The following is a 19,954-nucleotide window of genomic DNA, read 5'->3' on the forward strand; positions in this document are numbered from 1 at the left end:
ATATGAACCAGCGGAGCGTGTCTCTCTCCCACACAAGCATTTATTCAAACAAAAACAAAAACAAAAGCACACAGACGCTCCAAGTAAAGTACATAAGATGTGACCGAATAAAAATATAGTTTCAAGAGAAGTGACCTGATAAATTGTTGATGAAGAAGGGGATGCCTTGGGCATCCCCAGGCTTAGATGCTTGAGTCTTCTTGAAATATGCAGGGATGAACCACAGGGGCATCCCCAAGCTTAGACTTTTCACTCTCCTTGATCATAGTATATCATCCTCCTCTCTTGACCCTTTAAAACTTCCTCCACACCAAACTCAAAACAAACTCATTAGAGGGTTAGTGCATAATCAAAAATTTCACATGTTCAGAGGTGACACAATCATTATTAACACTTCTGGACATTTCCCAAAGCTACTGGAAGTCAATGGAACAAAGAAATCCATCCAACACAGCAAAAGAGGCAATGCGAAATAAAAGGCAGAATCTGTCAAAACAGAACAGTCCGTAAAGACGAATTTTTTAGAGGCACTGGACTTGCTCAGATGAAAATGCTCAAATTTAATGAAAGTTGCGTACATATCTGAGGATCACTCACGTAAATTGGCATAATTTTCTGAGTTACCTACAGAGAATTTGGCCCAGATTCGTGACAGCAAGAAATCTATTTCTGCGTAGTAATCCAAATCTAGTATGAACCTTACTATCAAAGACTTTACTTGGCACAACAATGCAACAAAATTAAGATAAGGAGAGGTTGCTATAGTAGTAACAACTTCCAAGACACAAATATAAAACAAAATTACTGTAGAAAAATAAACATATGGGTTATCTCCCAAGAAGTTCTTTCTTTATAGCCATTAAGATGGGCTCAGCAGTTTTAATGATGCACTCGCAAGAAATAGTATTTGAAGCAAAAGAGAGCATCAAGAGGCAAGTTCAAAACAAATTTAAGCCTAACATGCTTCCTATGAAAAGGAATCTTATACACAAATAAATTCATGAAGAACAAAGTGACAAGCATAAGAGGATAAAACACGAGTAACTTCAAGATTCTCAACATAAAGAGGGGAAACTTAATATTATTAAGATGCATATAACCATGTTTCCCTCTCTCATAATAACTTTCAGTAGCATCATTGATGAAATCCACAATATACCCATCACTTAAAACATTCTTATCATGGTTCATATGCATAGAAGTATCATTAATTTTAGCATAAGAAGAGTTCTTCTTGTTAATAGTAATTGGAGCAAGATTATTATCAAGAATTTGAACATGGTAAACAAGTTGCATATTAAGGGAATTGTTTTTGGTAATCCAATCATGACTATGACAAGTTTCATAAGGATAGTTATAACCTATATCATAGCATTCTTTATAATAATCATCAAAGGTCGGAGGCACAGTGTCATCATAAGAAATAGAATAGTTATCTTTCACAGTCGGTTTATCTTTGACCATACCATCATTGTTATTAGAAGGAGATGTATCAAACACATAATGATCAGTAGCAAAAGGATTTTCAAACACCTCTTCCCCAAGCTTAGAGCTTTCTATATCATTATGGGAGGAAGCATAGATAGCACTGATACTATGGCAATTATTATCATCCTCATTTTCAGAATTAGTTTCCCAGAGATTTGCGATATCAAAAGTAGTGTGCTCATTCAAATCATGATCACTAATGTATGTAAAGAACATAGGAAGATCATCGTATTCAGATTCATTATCATAATAATCATTAGGAGCAACATACTTACGGTTACCTAGCGTTATCTCATTCACGCGGGGATATGCCGTTACCTCTTTCTTTTTATTCTCCTTCTTCTTCTTCTTCTTCGTTCCCTTCTTCTTCTTCTTCTTCTTCTCTTCCTTCTCCTTATTCCTTTCTTTAGGAGGAAGAGGCTTGAAGGGTGGCTTGTCCGCATAACCTGATTTACTTTCAGAAACAATAGAAGAAACTTGGGAGGATTCCTCCTTTTCATTAATTAGTTCAAAACACACAGCGGTCCTATCATATTTGGGCAAGGTGTCATCTTCTAAAATATTTTGTATGTAAGTATTTGTATGGCTATTATCAATGCAATAAGAAAAACACCCATGCAGGACATCATCAATATCAAGATCATTAATATCTAACAAAGAAATTTTCCTTGATAACTCTTCACACCACAAAAATAAAGTGAGTTTATCATGCTGATTAGGAGTAATTTCATCATCACAATACAACTTTGTAGCACTCATGGGGTTCAGATTATCATTGGAGGAGCATTGAAAATTAAAATGACCCACTCTATGGCAAAGTTCACAAATAAAAGGATAGAGGGCACACACTTTTTTACCAAGATCATCTAGAGCCCTAAACCACTTTCTAGTTTTTTCATTATTATGATGGATACAATATTCATCTTTGATTTGATTAATTCCACAAGGTCTATGCATTCCACAAAAATTAACATGCTTATAGGAAATAGCATTCTTAGGAGTTTGAGCATGCTTATTGCAATAATTAACAACAATTTCATTCTTCATGCAAGCCTCTTTAAAAGGTTCATGATACTTATCAAAATTCTTTTTAGGCAATTCAAAATGAGAAGCGAAGGCTTTATAAAGATTTGCAGCAACTTGAGAGTCAAGACCATAAGTAGCACTCATATTTCGGAATTTATCAGTATCCATAAAAGCTTCAATGCATTCATAATCATAATTTATACCTGACTCTTTACCTTCATTGTTCTCCCATCCTTCAGTGTTCTCCTCAATCCGATCAAGAAGATCCCACCTAGCTTCAATCTCCTTGCTTGTGAAAGATCCCTCCGAACAGGCATCCAGATAGTCCTTGTGTTGTCCTGAAAGCCTCGCATAAAAATTGTTAACAATAACATTACGGGGGAGCTCATGAATGGGACATTTGAGCATTAGTGACTTCAATCTCCCCCACGCTTGAGAAATACTCTCTCCATCACGAGGATAAAAGTTATAAATATAATTCCTATCAATATGCACTTCATAAGGAGGATAAAATTTAGAGTAAAAGAGAGATACAATTTCCTCCCAACCAAGAGAATGACTATTCTCCAACAATTTATACCAATGCGCCGCTTTACCAGACAGCGAAACAGAGAATAGCTTCTTCCTCACTTCATCCATAGAGATACCTGCACACTTGAATAACCTGCATAATTCATGCAAAAACAGTAAATGATCTCCAGGATGGACAGTTCCATCCCCTTCATAGCGGTTATCCATAACACGTTCAATAATTTTCATGGGTATCTTGAAAGAAGTACTTGCAGTAGGTGGATTTAAAATATCAGAAGCATCATTAGAGTTATCGCATATGGGAGATAAAGCATTACCAGAGCAAAATATTTCTTCCAAAGCTGAAGAGCAAAAAAGATTATTTTTATATAAACTAGCTTCCCCAAGCTTAGACTTATCCATAGCATTAGTAGTGATTGCGTTCATACTAATAACATTGCTACTAGCATGCAATTGAGGCTCCATAGGTTCTTTAATTTTCGCATCACACAATTCATGTCTTAACTCAGGAAATAAAATAAGAAGCTCATTGTTGTCCATTATGCCTAACTAGTGTAAAACAAGAAACAAAAAGATGCAATTGCAGGATCTAAAGGAAATAGCTTCGAGCACAAATACAATGGCGCTAGAAAAGTACTGTTACCTGGAACCGGAGTATGAGTGCCTTTTACCTTTCCTCCCCGGCAACGGCGCCAGAAAAGTGCTTGATGTCTACTGGAGCTTCTATTCTTGTAGACAGTGTTGGGCCTCCAAGAGCAGAGGTTTGTAGAACAGCAGCAAGTTTCCCTTAAGTGGATCACCCAAGGTTTATCGATCTCAGGGAGGAAGAGGTCAAAGATATCCCTCTCATGCAACCCTGCAACCACAAAGCAAGAAGTCTCTTGTGTCCCCAACACACCTAATAGGTGCACTAGTTCGGCGAAGAGATAGTGAAATACAGGTGGTATGAATAAGTATGAGCAGTAGCAACAGCGCCAGAAAAGTGCTTTGCTATCCAGGACTGGCGTGCAGTGGATGGTGGTAATATTGCAGTAAGTAGAGTTGCAGTAGAACAGTAAACAAACAGCGATAGCAGTATTTAGGAACAAGGCCTAGGGATTATACTTTCACTAGTGGACACTCTCAACATTGATCACATAAATAAATAGATATATGCTAGACTCTACACCCTCTTGTTGGATGATGAACACCACTAATTGCGTAGGATTACACGAACCCTCAATGCCGGAGTTAACAAGCTCCACAATATTCAATGTTCATATTTAAATAACCTTAGAGTGCAAGATAGATCAACATAACCAAATAGATCACATCAATACCATCATAGTAATAGTTAACTTCATAATCTACATGAGATCACAATCATAGCATACGCCAAGTACTACACGATGCACACACTGTCCACATTACACCGTGCAGGAGGAATAGACTACTTTAATAACATCACTAGAGTAGCACATAGATGAATAGTGATACAAAACTCATATGAATCTCAATCATGTAAAGCAGCTCATGAGATCATTGTATTGAAGTACATAGGAGAGAGATTAACCACATAGCTACCGGTACAGCCCCGAGCCTCGATGGAGAACTACTCCCTCCTCATGGGAGACAGCAGCGTTGATGAAGATGGCGGTGGTGTCGATGGAGAAGCCTTCCGGGGGCACTTCCCCGTCCCGGCAGCGTGCCGGAACAGAGACTTCTGTCCCCCGAATTGGAGTTTCGCGGTGGCGGCGGCTCTGGATGGTTTTCTCTGGTTTCGTCGAACTCGTCGAGGTTTTTAGGTCAGGGACGATTAAATAGGCGGAGAGGCGGAGTCGGAGGGGCCACGGGGTGCCCACATGATAGGGGCGCGCGCCCCCCCTGGGCCGCGCCGCCCTGTGGGGTGGGGCCCCTGGCTCCCCTCTGACTTTTCTCCGGTGCTCTGGAAGCTTCCTGGAATTATAAGATCTCCGGTGTTGATTTCGTCCGATTCCGAAAATATTTCCTTACTAGGATTTCTGAAACCAAAAACAGCAGAAAACAGCAACTGGCCTTTCGGCATCTCGTCAATAGGTTAGTTCCGGAAAACGCATAAATATGACATAAAGTGTGCATAAAACATGTAGATATCATCAATAATGTGGCATGGAACATAAGAAATTATCGATACGTCGGAGACTTATCAGTGTTCATCATCCAACAAGAGAGTGTAGAGTGGTTTTATTATATGATCAATGTTGAGAGTGTCCACTAGTGAAAGTATGATCCCTAGGCCTTGTTTCCAAATACTGCAATCATCGCTTATTTACTGTTCTACTGCATCTGTACTTCCTGCAATATTACTACCATCAACTGCACGCCAGCAAGCTATTTTCTGGCGCCGTTACTACTGCTCATATTCATTCATACCACTTGTATTTCACTATCTCTTCGCCGAACTAGTGCACTTATACATCTGACAAGTGTATTGGGTGTGTTGGGGACACAAGAGACTTCTTGTATCGTGATTGCAGGGTTGCTTGAGAGGGATATCTTTGACCTCTTCCTCCCTGAGTTCGATAAAACCTTGGGTGATCCACTTAAGGGAAAACTTGCTGCTGTTCTACAAACCTCTGCTCTTGGAGGCCCAACACTGTCTACAGGAAAAGAAGCGTGCGTAGACATCAGAGACCAATCGAGAGATCTCGTTGCTTCATACAAGTTATCATCCACTTCATCAAGTTACCTGCGCTGCAATCACCCCGTGATCATCATCACCACCGTTGCTTACTGAGAAGATCGGGCCACCCCATATCATTTGGTAATACTTATCTAGTAGTTCATGTGCTGATAATTTTTTATAAACTTTTTCAAACTTAATTATTTTACTGAAGACAAGACAAAGCAACCTTGTATACATAGACAAACTTTGAGTTCATATGTCTCACATCGAGACCAGTACTTCCAGCCCCTTCCACATTATCTTGTTCTGACCTACGATAGCTGGTATGCTAGGTAAGCTAAATTCTGAATGTACAAATAATAGAATGCTTCCTTTTCTAAAAGGGCATCTGATAAAATGCCACACTTCACTTCGCCACTTGCCACAAAGGACACATTCACTTTGACATGGATAAAATGCCCTACTTTACATTGCTCTAATCCATGCCAAAAGTAAATGTATCTTTTGGGGCAAATGTTAAAGTAAAGTGGTGCATTTTATCAAATAATCCATTTTAAAATGATAAAAGGCCCTACTTTACATTGGTCTACTTTATATTTTCTCTAATTGGCTCATTACCTAGCTTGCTTCTTCATATATTCCAACTCGATCGGTTAGTTAGCCACCAAAAATGAAAAGAAAATTCCAGCGTAGCTAGTTGTGCCGGCGTCTTGATCGTTCTGCTACACTAGCTAGGCCAAGACAAAGAAAGTTGGATATGAATGACAAGCTAGCCTTCCATTTTCCACACCTAGTTCATCCACAAGATCCAACCTAGCATCACCGTCTCTGCAAATATACAATCATGCATCACAGCTCACATAGCATCACGGGACACTTGGAAACTTCCAAATATTCTCATTCCAGCAACTGGAGGCAATCCACGACGAAGAGGCGAAGAGCACGCATCAACAAGGCATAAACAAGGCTCACACATTGGATAAGGCTGTACTCTTTGGGTCCGTAGTCTGGGTCAAAAATCTGCATAACTGCTTCAAGGAGAAGAGCTCACATGCGCATTTCAGATGGGTCACGAGCCAGAAAAGACCTATTATTTAGTAGCATGTGAAGCCATTTTCAACCCCAGATAGGGAAGCCAACTCCCATTGTTTGGTTACCTGATTCCAGCTCAACTTAGACGCACATTAGTTATTTGGTTGCACAGATCACAGTTTCATAATTTTACCACTATTTAAATTGAGTAAGAATACCATGTCATAGCATATCTACATACGATAGCACACCATTCAGAAGAGCAAGAACCTCACGACTGGGACGATCAGGAAGGCGATGTTGTAATCTTTGACCATTCTCTCACGTACCTCAGGTGCTTCTTGTAGAGCATGCACTTCCTCCGGGGTAGCTGTGCTAATGACACTGGCTGACCAATGGCCTCAACTGCCATGGCCTCATCATCTAAGAAGCTTTAGTACTCTTGTTGTGCCTCCTCCAATGTTTCATACCCTCTGTAGCTGTTGTTGGAGTAGCCACTAACTTGATCTTGATAGATCCTCTATGAGCTATAGATTCCTGAAACCCTTCCTCGGAACACCACATACAACTAGCACGGCAAAAAAAAAGAACAAGTAAGGTTGTTGATCGATCACAACCATGAACCAATTCATAACAAAGCAACACAATTACAGAACATCACAAATATTGAAAGCAAATGATAAACTAACAGGGGCATGCATGATCATTGCAAAAGTGGATCACAAGTTCATCCTACACTAATATGGTGTCATGCTACCACCATAATAAAAGTGGGTGTCATCCTAGCACTGCAAGTTTACCATCACATGAGAGGTTAGTATATACCACCTCACCACAGTTACAAAAGGGGGCCATCAAAAGTCTTTCATCCCTAGCTACTTCCAAAATGTACATCATCATCAAGTCCAACACCTCCATGCATGCATCCCCTTGCCCACTCCCTCAAGGGCACCACTGTAGGTTGTAGTGGTACTTGGCAAGGTAGTTCCATAGCCAGATGATGCGGTGTGGTTGCTTCATGCCCACAAAGCTATAACCCTGGGCCTTGTGGTCCACGAGGTGGCTCTGCGCCTCCATGAGATCCACTTCAGCAAAGCCAACCATGTCCATGACCGCCTGGTACATGAGAGGGTGCATGTCTATGGGATTGTTGTCCCGGATGGCCCGTGCGACATCCTTCACAACGACAACCATGTTGGTGAATGCCGCCAGGTCGTCGTCCGTGAAGGCACTTCTCTTCATCTTGCCGGCGTTCAGCTTTTCATAACCCAGAAGTCCGCCTGCATCTTCCTGAAGCTTGACTTCGAGAAGGCGTACGATAGAGTGAACTGGGAGTTCCTCTGCGAGATCCTTTGATGCAAAGGCTTGGAACCAAGGGTGGCTCATCGCATTAACCAACTGGTCAGAGGAGGTCAAACGACGATATCCATCAATGAGGAGATTGGTCATTTCTTCCGTAACCAACGCGGCATGCGTAAAGGGGTTCCGTTGTTCCCCAGCTCTTCAATTTCATGGATGAGGCTCTCTCAGCGATTCTGACTAGGGCAAACGAGGCTGGTCACATAGAAGGGGTGATTCCGCACTTGATACCTGGGGGTATTAAACACCTCCAATATGCCGATGATACCATTATCATGATTAAGGATGATGATGCTCAGATTTCCCATCTCAAGTTTCTTTTGATGTGCTTTGGGGACATATCCGATTTAAAGATCAATTATCACAAATCAGAAGTTATAGTTATGGGCAGATCTGCAGCGAGACAACAGACGGTTACAGATTATCTGAACTGCAAGCTGGGGGATTCCCTTTCATGTACTTGGGTCTCCCGATCTCGGACATAAAACTCTCAATGGAACAGTGGCTGTTTCGGGTCAGGAAACTGGCGGCGAGGGTAGAGCCGTGGTGGGGCAAGTTCATGTCTTCAGGGGGAAGACTGATCTTATCCAACTCATGCCTAACTAGCTTACCGGTGTTTGTGATGGGTATGTTCTTACTCCAGGGACCACTAGTAGGGAAAGCCTCATCTGTGGCGCACCAGAAAATGATTCTGTGGCGCATGGGAGGTGCGCCACAGAAACTTCGCCACTGATACGTCTCCGACGTATCGATAATTTCTTATGTTCCATGCCACATTATTGATGTTATCTACATGTTTTATGCACACTTTATGTCATATTCGTGCATTTTCTGGAACTAACCTATTAACAAGATGCCGAAGTGCCAGTTGCTGTTTTCTGCTGTTTTTGGTTTCAGAAATCCTAGTAAGGAAATATTCTCGGAATTGGACGAAATCAAAGCCCAGGGGCCTATTATTCCACGAAGCTTCCAGAAGTCCAAAGGAGAGACGAAGAGGGGCGACGAGGGGGCCACACCCTAGGGCGGCGCGGCCCCCCCTTGGCCGTGCGGCCCTATGGTGTGGGGCCCCCGTGCCGCCTCTTGACCTGCCCTTCCGCCTACAAATAGCCTCCGTGACGAAACCCCCAGTACCGAGAGCCACGATACGGAAAACCTTCCAGAGACGCCGCCGCCGCCGATCCCATCTCGGGGGATCCAGGAGATCGCCTCCGGCACCCTGCCGGAGAGGGGAATCATCTCCCGGAGGACTCTACACCGCCATGGTCGCCTCCGGTGTGATGAGTGAGTAGTCTACCCCTGGACTATGGGTCCATAGCAGTAGCTAGATGGTTGTCTTCTCCCCATTGTGCTATCATTGTCGGATCTTGTGAGCTGCCTAACATGATCAAGATCATCTATCTGTAATTCTATATGTTGCGTTTGTTGGGATCCGATGAATAGAGAATACTTGTTATGTTGATTATCAAAGTTATATCTATGTGTTGTTTATGATCTTGCATGCTCTCCGTTACTAGTAGATGCTCTGGCCAAGTAGATGCTTGTAACTCCAAGAGGGAGTACTTATGCTCGATAGTGGGTTCATGCCTGCATTGACACCTGGGACAGTGTGAGAAAGTTCTAAGGTTGTGTTGTGCTGTTGCCACTAGGGATAAAACATTGATGCTATGTCTAAGGATGTAGTTGTTGATTACATTACGCACCATACTTAATGCAATTGTCTGTTGCTTTGCAACTTAATACTGGAAGGGGTTCGGATGATAACCTGAAGGTGGACTTTTTAGGCATAGATGCAGTTGGATGGCGGTCTATGTACTTTGTCGTAATGCCCAATTAAATCTCACTATACTCATCATGATATGTATGTGCATGGTCATGCTCTCTTTATTTGTCAATTGCCCAACTGTAATTTGTTCACCCAACATGCTGTTTATCTTATGGGAGAGACACCTCTAGTGAACTGTGGACCCCGGTCCAATTCTCTTTACTGAAATACAATCTACTGCAATACTTGTTCTACTGTTTTCTGCAAACAATCATCTTCCACACAATATGGTTAATCCTTTGTTACAGCAAGCCGGTGAGATTGACAACCTCACTGTTTCGTTGGGGCAAAGTACTTTGGTTGTGTTGTGCAGGTTCCACGTTGGCGCCGGAATCCCTGGTGTTGCGCCGCACTACATCCCGCCGCCATCAACCTTCAACGTGCTTCTTGGCTCCTCCTGGTTCGATAAACCTTGGTTTCTTTCTGAGGGAAAACTTGCTGCTGTGCGCATCATACCTTCCTCTTGGGGTTCCCAACGAACGTGTGAGTTACACGCCATCAAGCATATTTTCTGGCGCCGTTGTCGGGGAGATCAAGACACGCTGCAAGGGGAGTCTCCACTTCTCAATCTCTTTACTTTGTTTTTGTCTTGCTTATTTTTATTTACTACTTTGTTTGCTGCACTAAATCAAAATACAAAAAAAATAGTTGCTAGTTTTACTTTACTTGCTATCTTGTTTGCTATATCAAAAACACAAAAAAATTAGTTTACTTGCATTTACTTTATCTAGTTTGCTTTATTTACTGTTGCTAAAATGGCCAACCCTGAAAATACTAAGTTGTGTGACTTCACAACCACAAATAATAATGATTTCTTATGCACACCTATTGCTCCACCTGCTACTACAGCAGAATTCTTTGAAATTAAACCTGCTTTACTGAATCTTGTTATGCGAGAGCAATTTTCTGGTGTTAGTTCTGATGATGCTGCTGCCCATCTTAATAATTTTGTTGAATTATGTGAAATGCAAAAATATAAAGATGTAGATGGTGATATTATTAAACTAAAATTGTTCCCTTTCTCATTAAGAGGAAGAGCTAAAGATTGGTTGCTATCTCTGCCTAAGAATAGTATTGATTCATGGACTAAATGCAAGGATGCTTTTATTGGTAGATATTATCCCCCTGCTAAAATTATATCTTTGAGGAGTAGCATAATGAATTTTAAACAATTAGATACTGAACATGTTGCTCAAGCTTGGGAAAGAATGAAATCTCTGGTTAAAAATTGCCCAACCCATGGATTGACTACTTGGATGATCATCCAAACCTTCTATGCAGGACTAAATTTTTCTTCACGGAATTTATTGGATTCAGCTACTGGAGGTACCTTTATGTTCATCACTCTTGGTGAAGCAACAAAGCTTCTTGATAATATGATGATCAACTACTCTGAATGGCACACGGAAAGAGCTCCACAAGGTAAGAAGGTAAATTCTGTCGAAGAAACCTCTTCCTTGAGTGATAAGATTGATGCTATTATGTCTATGCTTGTGAATGATAGGACTAATATTGATCCTAATAATGTTCCGTTAGCTTCATTGGTTGCACAAGAAGAACATGTTGATGTAAACTTCATTAAAAATAATAATTTCAACAATAATGCTTACCGGAACAATTCTAGTAACAACTATAGGCCATATCCTTATAATAATGGCAACGGCTATGGTAATTCTATTGGGAATTCTTACAATAATAATAGGAGTTCACCCCCTGGACTTGAAGCCATGCTTTAAGAATTTATTAGTACACAAACTGCTTTTAACAAATCTGTTGAAGAAAAGCTTGGGAAAATTGATATACTTGCTTCTAAAGTCGATAGTCTTGTCATTGATGTTGATCTTTTGAAATCAAAAGTTTTGCCTAATGAGGATCATCATAATAAAATTGCTACTACAGCAAATGCCATTCAAGTTAGAATTAATGAGAATATAAGATTAATGGCTGAACTGCGTGCTAGGTGGGATAGAGAAGAAAATGAAAAACTAGCTAAAGAGAAGAATGTAGCTAAAGTTTGTACTATTACCACCACTAGTAATGCTAATGCTACATATGTTGCTGCACCCCCTACTAATACTAATAAAAGAATTGGTGTTAGCAATGTTTCCACTTCTAATGCAAAGCGCGAAAAACTGCCTGAAACTGCTAAAACTGCTGAAACTGCCTGTGATAAAGCTGCTGAAATTTTTTCCAACATTGGGGATGATGATCCTATTGCTTTAGATTATAATGGTTTGAATTTTGATGATTGCCACATCTCTGAAGTTATAAAGTTCTTGCAAAAACTTGCTAAAAGTCCTAATGCTAGTGCTATAAATTTGGCTTTCACGCATCATATTACAAATGCTCTCATAAAAGCTAGAGAAGAGAAATTAGAGCGCAAAGCCTCTATTCCTAAAAAGCTAGAGGATGGTTGGGAGCCCATCATTAAGATGAAGGTTAAAGATTTTGATTGTAATGCTTTATGTGATCTTGGTGCAAGTATTTCTGTTATGCCTAAGAAAATTTATAATATGCTTGACTTGCCACCGCTGAAAAATTGTTATTTGGATGTTAATCTTGCTGATCATTCTACAAAGAAACCTTTGGGTAAGGTTGATAATGTTCGCATTACCGTTAACAATAACCTTGTCCCCGTTGATTTTGTTGTCTTGGATATTGAATGCAATGCATCTTGTCCCATTATATTGGGAAGACCTTTTCTTCGAACCGTTGGTGCTATCATTGATATGAAGGAAGGTAATATAAAATATCAATTTCCTCTCAAGAAAGGTATGGAACACTTCCCTAGAAAGAGAATGAAGTTACCTTTTGATTCTATTATGAGAACAAATTATGATGTTGACACTTCGTCTCTTGATAATACTTGATACACACTTTCTGCGCCTAGCTGAAAGGCGTTAAAGAAAAGCGCTTATGGGAGACAACCCATGTTTTACCTACAGTACTTTGTTTTTATTTTGTGTCTTGGAAGTTGTTTACTACTGTAGCAACCTCTCCTTATCTTAGTTTTGTGTTTTGTTGTGCCAAGTTAAGCCGTTGATAGAAAAGTAAGTACTAGATTTGGATTACTGCGCAGTTCCAGATTTCTTTGCTGTCACGAATCTGGGTCCACCTCCCTGTAGGTAGCTCAGAAAATTAAGCCAATTTACGTGCATGAGCCTCAGATATGTACGCAACTTTCATTCAATTTGAGCATTTTCATTTGAGCAAGTCTGGTGCCATTTTAAAATTCGTCAATACGAACTGTTCTGTTTTGACAGATTCTGCCTTTTATTTCGCATTGCCTCTTTTGCTATGTTGGATGAATTTCTTTGATCCACTAATGTCCAGTAGCATTATGCAATGTCCAGAAGTGTTAAGAATGATTGTGTCACCTCTGAATATGTCAATTTATATTGTGCACTAACCCTCTAATGAGTTGTTTCGAGTTTGGTGTGGAGGAAGTTTTCAAGGATCAAGAGAGGAGTATGATGCAACATGATCAAGGAGAGTGAAAGCTCTAAGCTTGGGGATGCCCCGGTGGTTCACCCCTGCATATATCAAGAAGACTCAAGCGTCTAAGCTTGGGGATGCCCAAGGCATCCCCTTCTTCATCGACAACATTATCAGGTTCCTCCCCTGAAACTATATTTTTATTCCATCACATCTTATGTGCTTTTTCTTGGAGCGTCGGTTTGTTTTTGTTTTTTTTTGTTTTGTTTGAATAAAATGGATCCTAGCATTCACTTTATGGGAGAGAGACACGCTCCGCTGTAGCATATGGACAAGTATGTCCTTGGTTTCTACTCATAGTATTCATGGCGAAGTTTCTCCTTCGTTAAATTGTTATATGGTTGGAATTGGAAAATGATACATGTAGTAATTGCTATAAATGTCTTGGGTAATGTGATACTTGGCAATTGTTGTGCTCATGATTAAGCTCTTGCATCATATGCTTTGCACCTATTAATGAAGAAATACATAGAGCATGCTAAAATTTGGTTTGCATATTTGGTTTCTCTAAGGTCTAGATAATTTCTAGTATTGAGTTTGAACAACAAGGAAGACGGTGTAGAGTCTTATAATGTTTTCAATATGTCTTTTATGTGAGTTTTGCTGCACCGGTTCATCCTTGTGTTTGTTTCAAAAAAGCCTTGCTAGCCTAAACCTTGTATCGAGAGGGAATACTTCTCATGCATCCAAAATACTTGAGCCAACCACTATGCCATTTGTGTCCACCATACCTACCTACTACATGGTATTTCTCCGCCATTCCAAAGTAAATTGCTTGAGTGCTACCTTTAAAATTCCATCATTCACCTTTGCAATATATAGCTCATGGGACAAATAGCTTAAAAACTATTGTGGTACTGAATTTGTAATTATGCACTTTATCTCTTATTAAGTTGCTTGTTGTGCGATAACCATGTTCACTGGGGACGCCATCAACTATTCATTGTTGAATTTCATGTGAGTTGCTATGCATGTCCGTCTTGTCTGAAGTAAGAGAGATCTACCACCTTATGGTTAAGCATGCATATGTTAGAGAAGAACATTGGGCCGCTAACTAAAGCCATGATCCATGGTGGAAGTTTCAGTTTTGGACAACAATCCTCAAATCTCAAATGAGAAAATTATTAATTGTTGTTATATGCTTATGCATAAAAGAGGAGTCCATTATCTGTTGTCTATGTTGTCCCGGTATGGATGTCTAAGTTGAAGAATAATCAATAGCGAGAAATCCAATGCGAGCTTTCTCCTTAGACCTTTGTACAAAGCGGCATAGAGGTACCCCTTTGTGACACTTGGTAAAAACAATGCATTGTGATGATCCGGTAGTCCAAGCTAATTAGGACAAGGTGCGGGCACTATTAGTACACTATGCATGAGGCTTGCAACTTATAAGATATAATTTACATGATGCATATGCTTTATTACTACCGTTGACAAAATTGTTTCATGTTTTCAAAATCAAAGCTCTAGCACAAATATAGTAATCGATGCTTTTCCTCTATGGAGGACCATTCTTTTACTTTCAATGTTGAGTCAGTTCACCTATTTCTCTCCACCTCAAGAAGCAAACACTTGTGTGAACTATGCATTGATTCCTACATACTTGCTTATTGCACTTATTATATTACTCTATGTTGACAATATCCATGAGATATACATGTTACAAGTTGAAAGCAACCGCTGAAACTTAATCTTCTTTTGTGTTGCTTCAATGCCTTTACTTTGAATTATTGCTTTATGAGTTAACTCTTATGCAAGACTTATTAATGCTTGTCTTGAAGTGCTATTCATGAAAAGTCTTTGCTTTATGATTCACTTGTTTACTCATGTCATATACATTGTTTTGATCGCTGCATTCACTACATATGCTTTACAAATAGTATGATCAAGATTATGATGGCATGTCACTCCAGAAATTATCTGTGTTATCGTTTTACCTGCTCGGGACGAGCCGAACTAAGCTTGGGGATGCTGATACGTCTCCGACGTATCGATAATTTCTTATGTTCCATGCCACATTATTGATGTTATCTACATGTTTTATGCACACTTTATGTCATATTCGTGCATTTTCTGGAACTAACCTATTAACAAGATGCCGAAGTGCCGATTCTTTGTTTTCTGCTGTTTTTGGTTTCAGAAATCCTAGTAAGGAAATATTCTCGGAATTGGACGAAATCAAAGCCCAGGGGCCTATTTTTCCACGAAGCTTCCGAAGTCCGAAGGAGAGACGAAGAGGGGCGACGAGGGGCCACACCCTAGGGCGGCGCCCCCCGTGGCCGCGGGGCCCTATGGTGGGGGGCCCCCGTGCCGCCTCTCGACCTGCCCGTCCGCCGACAAAGAGCCTCCGTGACGAAACCCCCAGGACCGAGAGCCACGATACGGAAAACCTTCCAGAGACGCCGCCGCCGCCGATCCCATCTCGGGGATCCAGAGATCGCCTCCGGCACCCTGCCGGAGAGGGGAATCATCTCCCGGAGGACTCTACACCGCCATGGTCGCCTCCGGTGTGATGAGTGAGTAGTCTACCCCTGGACTATGGGTCCATAGCAGTAGCTAGATGGTTGTCTTCTCCCCATTGTGCTATCATTGTCGGATCTTGTGAGCTGCCTAACATGATCAAGATCATCTATCTGTAATTCTATATGTTGCGTTTGTTGGGATCCGATGAATAGAGAATACTTGTTATGTTGATTATCAAAGTTATATCTATGTGTTGTTTATGATCTTGCATGCTCTCCGTTACTAGTAGATGCTCTGGCCAAGTAGATGCTTGTAACTCCAAGAGGGAGTACTTATGATCGATAGTGGGTTAATGCCTGCATTGACACAGGACGATGTGACAGAAAGTTCTAAGGTTGTGTTGTGCTGTTGCCACTAGGGATAAAACATTGATGCTATGTCTAAGGATGTAGTTGTTGATTACATTACGCACCATACTTAATGCAATTGTCTGTTGCTTTGCAACTTAATACTGGAAGGGGTTCGGATGATAACCTGAAGGTGGACTTTTTAGGCATAGATGCAGTTGGATGGCGGTCTATGTACTTTGTCGTAATGCCCAATTAAATCTCACTATACTCATCATGATATGTATGTGCATGGTCATGCTCTCTTTATTTGTCAATTGCCCAACTGTAATTTGTTCACCCAACATGCTGTTTATCTTATGGGAGAGACACCTCTAGTGAACTGTGGACCCCGGTCCAATTCTCTTTACTGAAATACAATCTACTGCAATACTTGTTCTACTGTTTTCTGCAAACAATCATCTTCCACACAATACGGTTAATCCTTTGTTACAGCAAGCCGGTGAGATTGACAACCTCACTGTTTCGTTGGGGCAAAGTACTTTGGTTGTGTTGTGCAGGTTCCACGTTGGCGCCGGAATCCCTGGTGTTGCGCCGCACTACATCCCGCCGCCATCAACCTTCAACGTGCTTCTTGGCTCCTCCTGGTTCGATAAACCTTGGTTTCTTTCTGAGGGAAAACTTGCTGCTGTGCGCATCATACCTTCCTCTTGGGGTTCCCAACGAACGTGTGAGTTACACGCCATCAGCCACTAAAATAAGGTTTCTGGTTTCTGTGGTGCACGGGGGCTTAGGTGCGCCACAGAAAAAGGTGCGCCACAGAATTGATTTTCAGTGCGCCAAAGAACTTGCTCGTATTATACACGATTTTGTGTTGCCAGCTATACACATACATGTTATAGACAGCAATATACAGGTTATATACAGCAACATACAGAAATATGCAGATATAATATAAATAGCATGTACATTGCACAGATATAATATAGACATCATCATCACATTACTTAGAGCCCGATCAAGATACATATATAGTGGCAAGTGTCAAATGTTTTACATACAAATCTTAATTCATACAAATTTCACAATTTCGAGATACAAAGTGGTCTTCATCCGGTTCCTCCTTTGCTCCCTCCTCTCTACCCACCAGGCTCGCTTGCATCGAGGTCTTCATCCGGTTCCTACTATGATTAAAATGGAAGAAAGTGAGACCAAGTGAGACCAACAAGTCCGATGTACAAGAGAAATGGAATAAATGCCTCATACATTGTTGGTCAACACAAATATTAACATTTAGAGGCCCCCCTATGGTCAAAAATCAGCTGCAGTATACGCCGCAGTATACTTTGCAGAAGGGCCCCCCTTTCCCCGGTCGCCGTTCCGTGAACGAGTCCTTGACGAGACAACAACGCCGACCTGCCTCTCCGGTGCAAAACCACGCCAGTCTCAGCCACCTCCCTTGTGGCCGCGTCTCCTGCGCCCCGCGCTCTTCTCCATGGACGGACCACGATTGGATTCACCGGGGGGATAATGATAATCGCCATCACCACTATCGTCAGACTCCACAGGTGCATAGTACTTTGCAGCAGATGCCACTTTTCTTCCCTCGCCGTCCAGTGAACGAGTCCTTGATGCAAAGACCATGCCAGCCTACCCAACATCATGCCGGCCCCTGTTGCCGCGCTTCTAGCCGTGTCTCCCGCACCCTGCACTCTTCGCCTTCTTGCCCGGTGAACCAAAAGACTGATCGTTGGAATAAGGAAACCGATGACGGCCGATTGCGCCACGACCCTTACGGTTCCTGCTTACCGAATATCTCTATTTTCATCAAAACCAACCAAATGTCCAACTTTGAGATGCAACCAGCAACACAAACAAGCAAGCAATCCATCATAAGCATGCTTAAACACACATATATAGCATGGGGCAGATGCTCCATAGGGATTATATATTCATCACTTGGTATAGACCAAGGGATTATATACTAATCACCTACTGATTAACAGGCCACTTTCCAAACCCACACTAGCTACCAACACATTTGGAGAGCAAACAAGCAGTAGCCATATCACTCAATCCAATAAGCTTAGCACATGCCTATTTAATCATTACCATAAACAGTTCATATAAAAGCAGTATCATTACATAGGTAAGCATCACATCATTACTGCTTAAGCTAATGAGCAAGAGCATTTGTTCTTGCTAAAGCAATGGTTCCAGCAAGAACCACATGCACAACACCCACATCAGCTCACAGAAACTAGCAGCACAACAACAGCACAAAGTAATTTCGTCGAGCAACAGCATCACAACAAAGTAATTTGATCGAGCAATAGCAGCACAACAAAGTAATTTCGTCGAGCAACAGCAGCACAACCTAGCAGCACAACCTTTCTGTGGCACATTTCGTCGAGCACTTTGTGCTCGCGCGGGAGAGGAAGAGGGAGGGGAGAAAGCTCACCGACGACGGCAGGGGTGGAGGAGCTCACCGATGACGACGGCAGGGGCGGAGGACGCGGCGAACTTTCCACCTTGACGCGACGCCGGCCCCTCCTCCTTGATGTGACGACCCCTCCTTGCTGTAGTGGCTTGTGCTGCTGGTGGCGGGGCTAGGTGGAGCGTGGCGGCATGCGGCCCTCGCTAAGGAAGGTGGCGGCGATGGCGATGGCAGCGCTCACCATGGAAGGCAGCGGCGCGCGGCGGTAGGGATCGGAGAGGGGAGAGGGGTACGGGCGGTAGGGAGAGATGTACGGGTGAGGGAGGGGGTACGACATGATATAAGAGGCGCTAATTCTATGGCGCACCAGAACCACTGCGCCACAGAATCAATTATTTCTATGGCGCACCGGCACCAGTGCGCCACAGAAACACTTATTTCTGTGGCGCACCCTGTCCTATGCGCCACAGAAATAGTGAAACCTATGATTGGGGGTGGCAGGGTGTGGGCCCCACCTTGTTTCTGTGGCGCATGGATTCTTGGTGCGCCAAAAAAATAAGCTATTTTTGTGGCGCACCGTGCCAGGTGCGCTACAAAACAGCTTTCTGTGGCGCATATTAGGCTAGTGCGTCACAAAAATAAGTTCTCACCTATAAGGATTTTCCTACTAGTGAAAAATTTGACTCGCACAGGGTTAGATTCTACTGGGAAGGCTTGGGGCCAAAGCGTAGATACCACTTGGTAAACTGGCCATCGGTGTGCCGGCCGAAAGAACTTGGGGGGTTGGGCATCACCAACTCAAGGCTCATGAATGTGTCGTTGATGTTGAAGTGGGTTTGGAAACTATACCAACCTGATAATGCGATCTGGGCTCAGATTATTAGACCCAAATATGCTTCAGCGGATGACATCTTTGTGGGGTCGTGCTAGACAGGCTCCCAATTTTGGCGTAGCATTCATAAAATCAAACACCTCTTTAAAGTGGGAGCCACAAATGTGGTGAAATACGGGCATCGTACAAGATTTTAGTTGGACCAGTGGGTTGGAACATACCTCTTAAGGACCATTTTCCGGGGTTATTCCTCATTTGCTATGTCCATGACATCATTGTGGCACATATTTGCGGGGTCAGAGGCCTATAGAATTCAGGCGACATCTTGATCAGGACGGTCAATACAATTGGCAGGAGTTCAGAGAGTTGATTGAGAGCACCATCCTTAGGGAAGGTCAGGATGAGGTGATCTAGAATATAGAACAATCTAGGGTGTACTCAGTCAGTTCTATGTATGCGAAATTGTCGCAAGGGGAGG

Source organism: Lolium perenne, chromosome 6, assembly GCF_019359855.2.
Source record: "Lolium perenne isolate Kyuss_39 chromosome 6, Kyuss_2.0, whole genome shotgun sequence".
Lineage (NCBI taxonomy): Eukaryota > Viridiplantae > Streptophyta > Magnoliopsida > Poales > Poaceae > Lolium > Lolium perenne.